The sequence below is a fragment of the Pseudophryne corroboree genome, chromosome 5 (assembly GCF_028390025.1).
Source record: "Pseudophryne corroboree isolate aPseCor3 chromosome 5, aPseCor3.hap2, whole genome shotgun sequence".
Classification (NCBI taxonomy): domain Eukaryota; kingdom Metazoa; phylum Chordata; class Amphibia; order Anura; family Myobatrachidae; genus Pseudophryne; species Pseudophryne corroboree.
The window spans coordinates 356,211,462-356,224,621 of record NC_086448.1 but is presented as its reverse complement, the minus strand read 5'-3'; the positions used below and the strand labels follow the sequence as shown (position 1 = coordinate 356,224,621).

General features: G+C 44.0%; 2 pseudogenes; one reads left to right on the top strand and one right to left on the bottom strand.

Annotated features, from left to right (window-relative positions):
• Window positions 1-802: 802 nt before the first annotated feature.
• On the bottom strand, window positions 803-921 carry LOC134930223 (5S ribosomal RNA; annotated as a pseudogene).
• Window positions 922-3,463: 2,542 nt separating this feature from the next.
• LOC134930222 (5S ribosomal RNA) lies at window positions 3,464-3,582 on the top strand (annotated as a pseudogene).
• The last annotated feature ends 9,578 nt before the right edge of the window (window positions 3,583-13,160 follow it).

Below are 13,160 nucleotides of genomic sequence, written 5' to 3'. Positions count from 1 at the left end.
GCGTCCACGGCATCTCTTGTAACAGGAGACAGTTCTTTGTGTGCTTAGAGCTTTGAGGTCCTTCACCTTCAGTATTGTGGCGGCCATACTGTTGTTGGGAATTTCAATATAGTCCATATAAATGCGGTGGCCATCTTGGTGGAGTTTCTGAAGACATGGTGTGCCGGTATCCATAGAAACCGTTCCATATAAACATAAGAATCAGAAAAAAAATGGTAAAACACATGCCTGTCAGTTTTATATAGGCAAATAAGAACACTGTTATACAGGGGTTAGGGAGATGAGGATCTAATGGTTGAAATAAATAAAACAAATTGGATATAGAATATAAATGTGGTTCATATCCAATAATTCTTCATAAACTAATTTACAGGTGTTTATCAATATTACATTATTATAGGTTGGTGATTGCTCGTAATGTGCAAAAATATCGATAGTGGTGCTGCAGATGCCATTGCAATTAAGGTTGTATAAGTGAAGGGGTGGATAAGGAAGGGGGGGGGGAGGGGAGGGGGGGAGGGATATTATGTGATATCATCTGGTGGTACAAAATTATAAGTGGAATAAAAGGTATTAGGAACGGGTGAATAGTACGGGATTGCATAGAGAATGTGGGTCGAACCACACACCAGGGGTGCATGTATAGAAGTGATTTGAATAATAGAAAAGTGATGATGGGTAACATATAGTGAAAAGGACCTCCGTATTAAATGTTTATACGGTGGGTCGTACAGAGCGTGAGCCTATTTGGTACTCAGTGGTATCAGGTCGGTCTCTAATTAGCTTGATGTCATTATGACATTCCTTACAGTACCTGATCTTCCCAGGCAGTCCCCCTCCCTGGTACTGGTCAGGCCCAAACACTGCTTAGCTTCCAAGATCGGACGAGATTGGGCGTGCCAGTGTGGTTTGACTGTACATGAAAGTAGACATCGTAACATCAGAAATCCGATCGCCTAGGACAGCACTCGAGTCAAATAGATTAAGTATTATATATTATTTATTAACAGGTACAGAAAGAGAAATGTTGTAGGGATGTGCACAAGCAGGTAGTGGTGGAAAAGGGGAGGACCCAGGACTACATAAACGATATAGCACCTCATAGAAAAGGTGCAATCTCATAACCTTCGTTTAGACCCATGGGTTGTAGGGTCTGCAGCTGGAATATCCAGTACATCTCCCTTCTCAAGAGTTTGTTCGCCAGGTCACCACCTCTTTCTCCCAGACACACGTGTTCGATCGCTTTGAACGTGAGGTCCTCAGGATTGGAGTTGTGTTGTGCTGTAAAGTGTCTGGAAACAGTATGGCTCTCCACTTTATTTTTAATGTTCCTTATGTGCTCCTGGATCCTCATTTTTAACGGTCTCTTGGTCTTACCCACGTACTTCTTCTTACATGTGCACTCCAGTAGGTATATTACGGACGTCGTGTTACAGTTCATGAATTCTTTAATGATATATTCTTTCTTGTCTGCCGTATCACTGTAGGTTTTTCTATTCCGATGTAAGTATTTGCATACGTTGCATTTCCCACATTTATAAGAACCCACACATTTCGGCATTGGAGTGTTCCTGTTGGACTTCTCCTTAAGTAGACTCGGTGCAAGGTGGTCTTTCAGGTTCCTGGATTTCTTGAAGATGAGTAAGGGTTCGGGCGGTAGGACTTCCTTAAGAACCGGATCCATGAGAAGAACGTTCCAGTGGTTTTTGAGCGAATTCCTGATGATCCTTTCGTGTTGACTGTAGGTGGTAACGAACGCAACAGTGTCTTTTTTAACTTCTCTTGGTTTGTACCTCAGGAGTTCCTCTCTATTCACATTTCCCGTTTTTTCCAGTGCTTCCTTCAGAACGGGACCCGGGTATTCCTTGTCTTCGAATCTTTTACTGTAGATCCCCAACTGATCCTCACAGTCTTTAGGATTCGTGCAATTCCTCTTGATTCTAGAGAATTATGACGCCGGGATGTTATTTTTCCACTTTTGGAGGTGGTTGCTTCGATAGTGCAAATAACTGTTCATATCCACCTCTTTGATAAAATTCTTAGTGGTGACGCCTCCATTCTCCCCCGTTAAAATCAGGTCCAAATATTCGACATATTTGGCATTAATATTTGAGGTAAAAGTCAGATTCATGTCATTATTTCCCAGCGTGCTTAAAAATTCATTAAAAGACTCGACCGTACCGTTCCAGATGATTAAAATATCATCAATATAACGTCTGTAGAGCACCACATTCTCCTTAAAAGCCATAGAGCCGTAGACATGTGTTTTTTCCCAACATCCCATGAACAAGTTGGCAAAACTTGGGGCGAAAATCGTCCCCATAGCTGTGCCGCAGCATTGTAGGTAAAACTGGTTAAGAAATTTAAAATAATTATGGCTGAGGATAAAAAACATAAGATCACAAATAAAATCACGATGGGTGGACGTCAGTGCTGGATCGATGTTCAAATATTCCCTACATGCAGCTATGCCTTTGGAATGTTCAATGCATGTGTACAAGGACTGAACGTCCACTGTCGCCCATATATAAGAATTCTTCCACTCCACTGTTCTGAGTATATTGAGAATCGATGTTGTATCCTTCAAATATGATGGCAGTGCTGTCACATAGTTCTTCAAAAAGATGTCCACATACCACCTACAGTCAACACGAAAGGATCATCAGGAATTCGCTCAAAAACCACTGGAACGTTCTTCTCATGGATCCGGTTCTTAAGGAAGTCCTACCGCCCGAACCCTTACTCATCTTCAAGAAATCCAGGAACCTGAAAGACCACCTTGCACCGAGTCTACTTAAGGAGAAGTCCAACAGGAACACTCCAATGCCGAAATGTGTGGGTTCTTATAAATGTGGGAAATGCAACGTATGCAAATACTTACATCGGAACAGAAAAACCTACAGTGATACGGCAGACAAGAAAGAATATATCATTAAAGAATTCATGAACTGTAACACGACGTCCGTAATATACCTACTGGAGTGCACATGTAAGAAGAAGTACGTGGGTAAGACCAAGAGACCGTTAAAAATGAGGATCCAGGAGCACATAAGGAACATTAAAAATAAAGTGGAGAGCCATACTGTTTCCAGACACTTTACAGCACAACACAACTCCAATCCTGAGGACCTCACGTTCAAAGCGATCGAACACGTGTGTCTGGGAGAAAGAGGTGATGACCTGGCGAACAAACTCTCGAGAAGGGAGATGTACTGGATATTCCAGCTGCAGACCCTACAACCCATGGGTCTAAACGAAGGTTATGAGATTGCACCTTTTCTATGAGGTGCTATGTCGTTTATGTAGTCCTGGGTCCTCCCCTTTTCCACCACTACCTGCTTGTGCACATCCCTACAACATTTCTCTTTCTGTACCTGTTAATAAATAATATATAATACTTAATCTATTTGACTCGAGTGCTGTCCTAGGCGATCGGATTTCTGATGTTACGATGTCTACTTTCATGTACAGTCAAACCACACTGGCACGCCCAATCTCGTCCGATCTTGGAAGCTAAGCAGTGTTTGGGCCTGACCAGTACCAGGGAGGGGGACTGCCTGGGAAGATCAGGTACTGTAAGGAATGTCATAATGACATCAAGCTAATTAGAGACCGACCTGATACCACTGAGTACCAAATAGGCTCACGCTCTGTACGACCCACCGTATAAACATTTAATACGGAGGTCCTTTTCACTATATGTTACCCATCATCACTTTTCTATTATTCAAATCACTTCTATACATGCACCCCTGGTGTGTGGTTCGACCCACATTCTCTATGCAATCCCGTACTATTCACCCGTTCCTAATACCTTTTATTCCACTTATAATTTTGTACCACCAGATGATATCACATAATATCCCCCCCCTCCCCTCCCCCCCCCCCCTTCCTTATCCACCCCTTCACTTACACAACCTTAATTGCAATGGCATCTGCAGCACCACTATCGATATTTTTGCACATTACGAGCAATCACCAACCTATAATAATGTAATATTGATAAACACCTGTAAATTAGTTTATGAAGAATTATTGGATATGAACCACATTTATATTCTATATCCAATTTGTTTTATTTATTTCAACCATTAGATCCTCATCTCCCTAACCCCTGTATAACAGTGTTCTTATTTGCCTATATAAAACTGACAGGCATGTGTTTTACCATTTTTTTTCTGATTCTTATGTTTATATGGAACGGTTTCTATGGATACCGGCACACCATGTCTTCAGAAACTCCACCAAGATGGCCACCGCATTTATATGGACTATATTGAAATTCCCAAAAACAGTATGGCCGCCACAATACTGAAGGTGAAGGACCTCAAAGCTCTAAGCACACAAAGAACTGTCTCCTGTTACAAGAGATGCCGTGGACGCATGCGCAGTACGCACGGGACACCGTCGACGCATGCGCACTGAAAAACCGGAAGTGGGGCGGAAGTATCCAAAGACACGTGACCCGCGATCCCCGTCACCGGAAGTGTGGCGGAAGTGCCGCACTTTGGTGTATATTCACGGATTAAACATCTAAATACGGTTTCTAAGCCTGAAAAACACTCGTTTGTCCATTTATATGAACCTATAGTGATTCCTACTGCCACTGCAATGTTATAAACTGTGTCCTTGACTGTGCTCCAGACTAATTGTTTTTAATCAGGTCACATGACCAAGTGTGACATCACAACCCCTGATCTAGCATATCAGGGCTATAAATAGGCTTGCCATTTCATTAGGTCCCTACCCTCTGAAGAAGTCTGATTGAGACGAAACGCGTTGGGTTCCCTGTAGTGACCCCACTTGCCTATTTTAAAAGCTAAGTCCGAATTCCTTACCTTTTACAAAGTTTTTTATGCTTTTATCCTTACTTGTGAAATTTTCTGTATTTTATTCCACTTATATATTAAAAAACTTGTTTGTTGATTTTATATATTTTTTGGCTCATAAATCTTAGTCTTTTATTATTGTTTTGTCTTAAACAACACCAGTCGCCGATACCCATATACCCCCCATTCTTTATCCTTTTAGCAGTATTGTGCCGGTACTGCATTTTTAAGGGTTGGCAGACACCTTTAAGCTAGGGAAGTGTGTGTTTTTACTCAATTTCAATACCAATGCTCTTTTAACTCACTTTTTTACTGAGATTTTGCCCCACAAGTGGCGCAATATCATCTTCTGTTACACATATATACATACATAGTTGAAAAGAGGGCACTCACCATATCCCAAAATAAGATTTTAGCAGATCATTTTAATAGAATACAGCATATAAATCTGTCAACATTTCGATCATCCATGTGATCTTTGTCAAGAAATCAAAGAAAGTAAGTCAAAGGACCCAGGACCTGCTAAAATCTTCTTTTTGGATATGGTGAGTGCCTTCTTTTCAACTACATATATATTTGGAATGTTGTCCATGGAGATGTGCACCGCCTAGTTGACTTGTAATCTGCAGATCTGTGCGGATCTCTCGATACCTATATATATATATATATATATATATATAGTAGCAGTATTACCCGGCACTCCTGGTCCTAAAACTTCACCATGCCTGGGTGCCCTCCATAACGATATATGCAGATGTTCAGAAATAAATGGCATCACTCCAGGTCTTGTAAACATCAAATTGTGCATTTAGAAAATTAACACAGTGCCAACGTTTCGGGGCCCGTAGCCCCTTTGTCAAGGGGCTACTTGACAAAGGGGCTACGGGCCCCGAAACATTGGCACTGTGTTAATTTTATAAATACACAATTTGATGTTTACAAGACCTGGAGTGACGCCATTTATTTCTGAACGTCTATATATATATATATATATATATATATATATATAAAAGAACTGGTAAAGCGATAAACGGGAGATATGTTTATCCCAGGTTTCTGGCTTATGCATTTTTAAACCCCAGGGGGTGTTTGTTGTTGCTCTGCCAAGAGCTTTTGGGCTTTTTGTAAAAGCAGGATAATGGTTCCTGGAGTGTTGATGTGAGAGAGAAGAAAGGGCTCCATCCAAGAGGCCTATTTTGGATCTCTTGGTCATCAGTATAAAAGCAGGCTAATTAGTATCTGCACCTGTAAGAAGCTGATAAAAAGTTGTGTCAGGGTTTGAGTCAGGTTCTCACTCCCTGGGCAAACAGGCATCGGGATTCTTATGAGACATTGTGTTTTACTGACTGTGTAATAAGTGCTTTGCATATGTATTTGTGGTAGGGGCATTAGGTCCTACCACTCTGAGAGAGGTAATCTATTATGTTAGTGCCCAGATGGGGTAGGATTTATTCTTTAACTTTTTTTTGTATCACAGTATCACATCCAATTGCAAATTTAGGTTTGCTTTTTATATGAGCTACAGATGTGTCCACATACACTGTTGCTGGGGTCCGTGTAAACATCTTTTTCTTTGAAACATCCATCTTAACCACAATGCTATGAGACACAACTGCTTCACACTGCACTCATTAATTTGACATGTGTGTGCAAATGAGTCTGTATCTATATATATGAAATGCTATAATGCTATTAGAGATGAGCGCCTGAAATTTTTCGGGTTTTGTGTTTTGGTTTTGGGTTCGGTTCCGCGGCCGTGTTTTGGGTTCGAACGCGTTTTGGCAAAACCTCACCGAATTTTTTTTGTCGGATTCGGGTGTGTTTTGGATTCGGGTGTTTTTTTCAAAAAACACTAAAAAACAGCTTAAATCATAGAATTTGGGGGTCATTTTGATCCCAAAGTATTATTAACCTCAAAAACCATAATTTACACTCATTTTCAGTCTATTCTGAATACCTCACACCTCACAATATTATTTTTAGTCCTAAAATTTGCACCGAGGTCGCTGTGTGAGTAAGATAAGCGACCCTAGTGGCCGACACAAACACCGGGCCCATCTAGGAGTGGCACTGCAGTGTCACGCAGGATGTCCCTTCCAAAAAACCCTCCCCAAACAGCACATGACGCAAAGAAAAAAAGAGGCGCAATGAGGTAGCTGTGTGAGTAAGATTAGCGACCCTAGTGGCCGACACAAACACCGGGCCCATCTAGGAGTGGCACTGCAGTGTCACGCAGGATGGCCCTTCCAAAAAACCCTCCCCAAACAGCACATGACGCAAAGAAAAAAAGAGGCGCAATGAGGTAGCTGTGTGAGTAAGATTAGCGACCCTAGTGGCCGACACAAACACCGGGCCCATCTAGGAGTGGCACTGCAGTGTCACGCAGGATGTCCCTTCCAAAAAACCCTCCCCAAACAGCACATGACGCAAAGAAAAAAAGAGGCGCAATGAGGTAGCTGTGTGAGTAAGATTAGCGACCCTAGTGGCCGACACAAACACCGGGCCCATCTAGGAGTGGCACTGCAGTGTCACGCAGGATGTCCCTTCCAAAAAACCCTCCCCAAACAGCACATGACGCAAAGAAAAAAAGAGGCGCAATGAGGTAGCTGACTGTGTGAGTAAGATTAGCGACCCTAGTGGCCGACACAAACACCGGGCCCATCTAGGAGTGGCACTGCAGTGTCACGCAGGATGTCCCTTCCAAAAAACCCTCCCCAATCAGCACATGATGCAAAGAAAAAGAAAAGAAAAAAGAGGTGCAAGATGGAATTGTCCTTGGGCCCTCCCACCCACCCTTATGTTGTATAAACAAAACAGGACATGCACACTTTAACCAACCCATCATTTCAGTGACAGGGTCTGCCACACGACTGTGACTGATATGACGGGTTGGTTTGGACCCCCCCCAAAAAAGAAGCAATTAATCTCTCCTTGCACAAACTGGCTCTACAGAGGCAAGATGTCCACCTCATCTTCACCCTCCGATATATCACCGTGTACATCCCCCTCCTCACAGATTATCAATTCGTCCCCACTGGAATCCACCATCTCAGCTCCCTGTGTACTTTGTGGAGGCAATTGCTGCTGGTCAATGTCTCCGCGGAGGAATTGATTATAATTCATTTTAATGAACATCATCTTCTCCACATTTTCTGGATGTAACCTCGTACGCCGATTGCTGACAAGGTGAGCGGCGGCACTAAACACTCTTTCGGAGTACACACTTGTGGGAGGGCAACTTAGGTAGAATAAAGCCAGTTTGTGCAAGGGCCTCCAAATTGCCTCTTTTTCCTGCCAGTATAAGTACGGACTGTGTGACGTGCCTACTTGGATGCGGTCACTCATATAATCCTCCACCATTCTATCAATGTTGAGAGAATCATATGCAGTGACAGTAGACGACATGTCCGTAATCGTTGTCAGGTCCTTCAGTCCGGACCAGATGTCAGCATCAGCAGTCGCTCCAGACTGCCCTGCATCACCGCCAGCGGGTGGGCTCGGAATTCTGAGCCTTTTCCTCGCACCCCCAGTTGCGGGAGAATGTGAAGGAGGAGATGTTGACAGGTCGCGTTCCGCTTGACTTGACAATTTTGTCACCAGCAGGTCTTTCAACCCCAGCAGACTTGTGTCTGCCGGAAAGAGAGATCCAAGGTAGGCTTTAAATCTAGGATCGAGCACGGTGGCCAAAATGTAGTGCTCTGATTTCAACAGATTGACCACCCGTGAATCCTTGTTAAGCGAATTAAGGGCTGCATCCACAAGTCCCACATGCCTAGCGGAATCGCTCCCTTTTAGCTCCTTCTTCAATGCCTCCAGCTTCTTCTGCAAAAGCCTGATGAGGGGAATGACCTGACTCAGGCTGGCAGTGTCTGAACTGACTTCACGTGTGGCAAGTTCAAAGGGCATCAGAACCTTGCACAACGTTGAAATCATTCTCCACTGCACTTGAGACAGGTGCATTCCACCTCCTATATCGTGCTCAATTGTATAGGCTTGAATGGCCTTTTGCTGCTCCTCCAACCTCTGAAGCATATAGAGGGTTGAATTCCACCTCGTTACCACTTCTTGCTTCAGATGATGGCAGGGCAGGTTCAGTAGTTTTTGGTGGTGCTCCAGTCTTCTGTACGTGGTGCCTGTACGCCGAAAGTGTCCCGCAATTTTTCTGGCCACCGACAGCATCTCTTGCACGCCCCTGTCGTTTTTTAAAAAATTCTGCACCACCAAATTCAAGGTATGTGCAAAACATGGGACGTGCTGGAATTTGCCCATATTTAATGCACACACAATATTGCTGGCGTTGTCCGATGCCACAAATCCACAGGAGAGTCCAATTGGGGTAAGCCATTCCGCGATGATCTTCTTCAGTTGCCGTAAGAGGTTTTCAGCTGTGTGCGTATTCTGGAAAGCGGTGATACAAAGCGTAGCCTGCCTAGGAAAGAGTTGGCGTTTGCGAGATGCTGCTACTGGTGCCGCCGCTGCTGTTCTTGCGGCGGGAGTCCATACATCTACCCAGTGGGCTGTCACAGTCATATAGTCCTGACCCTGCCCTGCTCCACTTGTCCACATGTCCGTGGTTAAGTGGACATTGGGTACAACTGCATTTTTTAGGACACTGGTGAGTCTTTTTCTGACGTCCGTGTACATTCTCGGTATCGCCTGCCTAGAGAAGTGGAACCTAGATGGTATTTGGTAACGGGGGCACACTGCCTCAATAAATTGTCTAGTTCCCTGTGAACTAACGGCGGATACCGGACGCACGTCTAACACCAACATAGTTGTCAAGGCCTCAGTTGTCCGCTTTGCAGTAGGATGACTGCTGTGATATTTCATCTTCCTCGCAAAGGACTGTTGAACAGTCAATTGCTTACTGGAAGTAGTACAAGTGGGCTTACGACTTCCCCTCTGGGATGACCATCGACTCCCAGCGGCAACAACAGCAGCGCCAGCAGCAGTAGGCGTTACACGCAAGGATGCATCGGAGGAATCCCAGGCAGGAGAGGACTCGTCAGAATTGCCAGTGACATGGCCTGCAGGACTATTGGCATTCCTGGGGAAGGAGGAAATTGACACTGAGGGAGTTGGTGGGGTGGTTTGCGTGAGCTTGGTTACAAGAGGAAGGGATTTACTGGTCAGTGGACTGCTTCCGCTGTCACCCAAAGTTTTTGAACTTGTCACTGACTTATTATGAATGCGCTGCAGGTGACGTATAAGGGAGGATGTTCCGAGGTGGTTAACATCCTTACCCCTACTTATTACAGCTTGACAAAGGGAACACACGGCTTGACACCTGTTGTCCGCATTTCTGGTGAAATACCTCCACACCGAAGAGCTGATTTTTTTGGTATTTTCACCTGGCATGTCAACGGCCATATTCCTCCCACGGACAACAGGTGTCTCCCCGGGTGCCTGACTTAAACAAACCACCTCACCATCAGAATCCTCCTGGTCAATTTCCTCCCCAGCGCCAGCAACACCCATATCCTCCTCATCCTGGTGTACTTCAACACTGACATCTTCAATCTGACTATCAGGAACTGGACTGCGGGTGCTCCTTCCAGCACTTGCAGGGGGCGTGCAAATGGTGGAAGGCGCATGCTCTTCACGTCCAGTGTTGGGAAGGTCAGGCATCGCAACCGACACAATTGGACTCTCCTTGTGGATTTGGGATTTCGAAGAATGCACAGTTCTTTGCTGTGCTGCATTTGCCAGCTTGAGTCTTTTCATTTTTCTAGCGAGAGGCTGAGTGCTTCCATCCTCATGTGAAGCTGAACCACTAGCCATGAACATAGGCCAGGGCCTCAGCCGTTCCTTGCCACTCCGTGTGGTAAATGGCATATTGGCAAGTTTACGCTTCTCCTCCGACAATTTTATTTTAGGTTTTGGAGTCCTTTTTTTACTGATATTTGGTGTTTTGGATTTGACATGCTCTGTACTATGACATTGGGCATCGGCCTTGGCAGACGACGTTGCTGGCATTTCATCGTCTCGGCCATGACTAGTGGCAGCAGCTTCAGCACGAGGTGGAAGTGGATCTTGATCTTTCCCTAATTTTGGAACCTCAACATTTTTGTTCTCCATATTTTAATAGGCACAACTAAAAGGCACCTCAGGTAAACAATGGAGATGGATGGATTGGATACTAGTATACAATTATGGACGGGCTGCCGAGTGCCGACACAGAGGTAGCCACAGCCGTGAACTACCGCACTGTACTGTGTCTGCTGCTAATATATAGACTGGTTGATAAAGAGATAGTATACTCGTAACTAGTATGTATGTATAAAGAAAGAAAAAAAAACCACGGTTAGGTGGTATATACAATTATGGACGGGCTGCCGAGTGCCGACACAGAGGTAGCCACAGCCGTGAACTACCGCACTGTACTGTGTCTGCTGCTAATATATAGACTGGTTGATAAAGAGATAGTATACTCGTAACTAGTATGTATGTATAAAGAAAGAAAAAAAAACCACGGTTAGGTGGTATATACAATTATGGACGGGCTGCCGAGTGCCGACACAGAGGTAGCCACAGCCGTGAACTACCGCACTGTACTGTGTCTGCTGCTAATGTAGACTGGTTGATAAAGAGATAGTATACTCGTAACTAGTATGTATGTATAAAGAAAGAAAGAAAAAACCACGGTTAGGTGGTATATACAATTATGGACGGGCTGCCGAGTGCCGACACAGAGGTAGCCACAGCCGTGAACTACCGCACTGTACTGTGTCTGCTGCTAATATAGACTGGTTGATAAAGAGATAGTATACTCGTAACTAGTATGTATGTATAAAGAAAGAAAAAAAAACCACGGTTAGGTGGTATATACAATTATGGACGGGCTGCCGAGTGCCGACACAGAGGTAGCCACAGCCGTGAACTACCGCACTGTACTGTGTCTGCTGCTAATATAGACTGGTTGATAAAGAGATAGTATACTCGTAACTAGTATGTATGTATAAAGAAAGAAAAAAAAACCACGGTTAGGTGGTATATACAATTATGGACGGGCTGCCGAGTGCCGACACAGAGGTAGCCACAGCCGTGAACTACCGCACTGTACTGTGTCTGCTGCTAATATATAGACTGGTTGATAAAGAGATAGTATACTCGTAACTAGTATGTATGTATAAAGAAAGAAAAAAAAACCACGGTTAGGTGGTATATACAATTATGGACGGGCTGCCGAGTGCCGACACAGAGGTAGCCACAGCCGTGAACTACCGCACTGTACTGTGTCTGCTGCTAATATAGACTGGTTGATAAAGAGATAGTATACTCGTAACTAGTATGTATGTATAAAGAAAGAAAAAAAAACCACGGTTAGGTGGTATATACAATTATGGACGGGCTGCCGAGTGCCGACACAGAGGTAGCCACAGCCGTGAACTACCGCACTGTACTGTGTCTGCTGCTAATATAGACTGGTTGATAAAGAGATAGTATACTCGTAACTAGTATGACTATAAAGAAAGAAAAAAAAACCACGGTTAGGTGGTATATACAATTATGGACGGGCTGCCGAGTGCCGACACAGAGGTAGCCACAGCCGTGAACTACCGCACTGTACTGTGTCTGCTGCTAATATATAGACTGGTTGATAAAGAGATAGTATACTCGTAACTAGTATGTATGTATAAAGAAAGAAAAAAAAACCACGGTTAGGTGGTATATACAATTATGGACGGGCTGCCGAGTGCCGACACAGAGGTAGCCACAGCCGTGAACTACCGCACTGTACTGTGTCTGCTGCTAATATATAGACTGGTTGATAAAGAGATAGTATACTCGTAACTAGTATGTATGTATAAAGAAAGAAAAAAAAACCACGGTTAGGTGGTATATACAATTATGGACGGGCTGCCGAGTGCCGACACAGAGGTAGCCACAGCCGTGAACTACCGCACTGTACTGTGTCTGCTGCTAATATAGACTGGTTGATAAAGAGATAGTATACTCGTAACTAGTATGTATGTATAAAGAAAGAAAAAAAAACCACGGTTAGGTGGTATATACAATTATGGACGGGCTGCCGAGTGCCGACACAGAGGTAGCCACAGCCGTGAACTACCGCACTGTACTGTGTCTGCTGCTAATATAGACTGGTTGATAAAGAGATAGTATACTCGTAACTAGTATGTATGTATAAAGAAAGAAAAAAAAACCACGGTTAGGTGGTATATACAATTATGGACGGGCTGCCGAGTGCCGACACAGAGGTAGCCACAGCCGTGAACTACCGCACTGTACTGTGTCTGCTGCTAATATATAGACTGGTTGATAAAGAGATAGTATACTCGTAACTAGTATGTATGTATAAAGAAAGAAAAA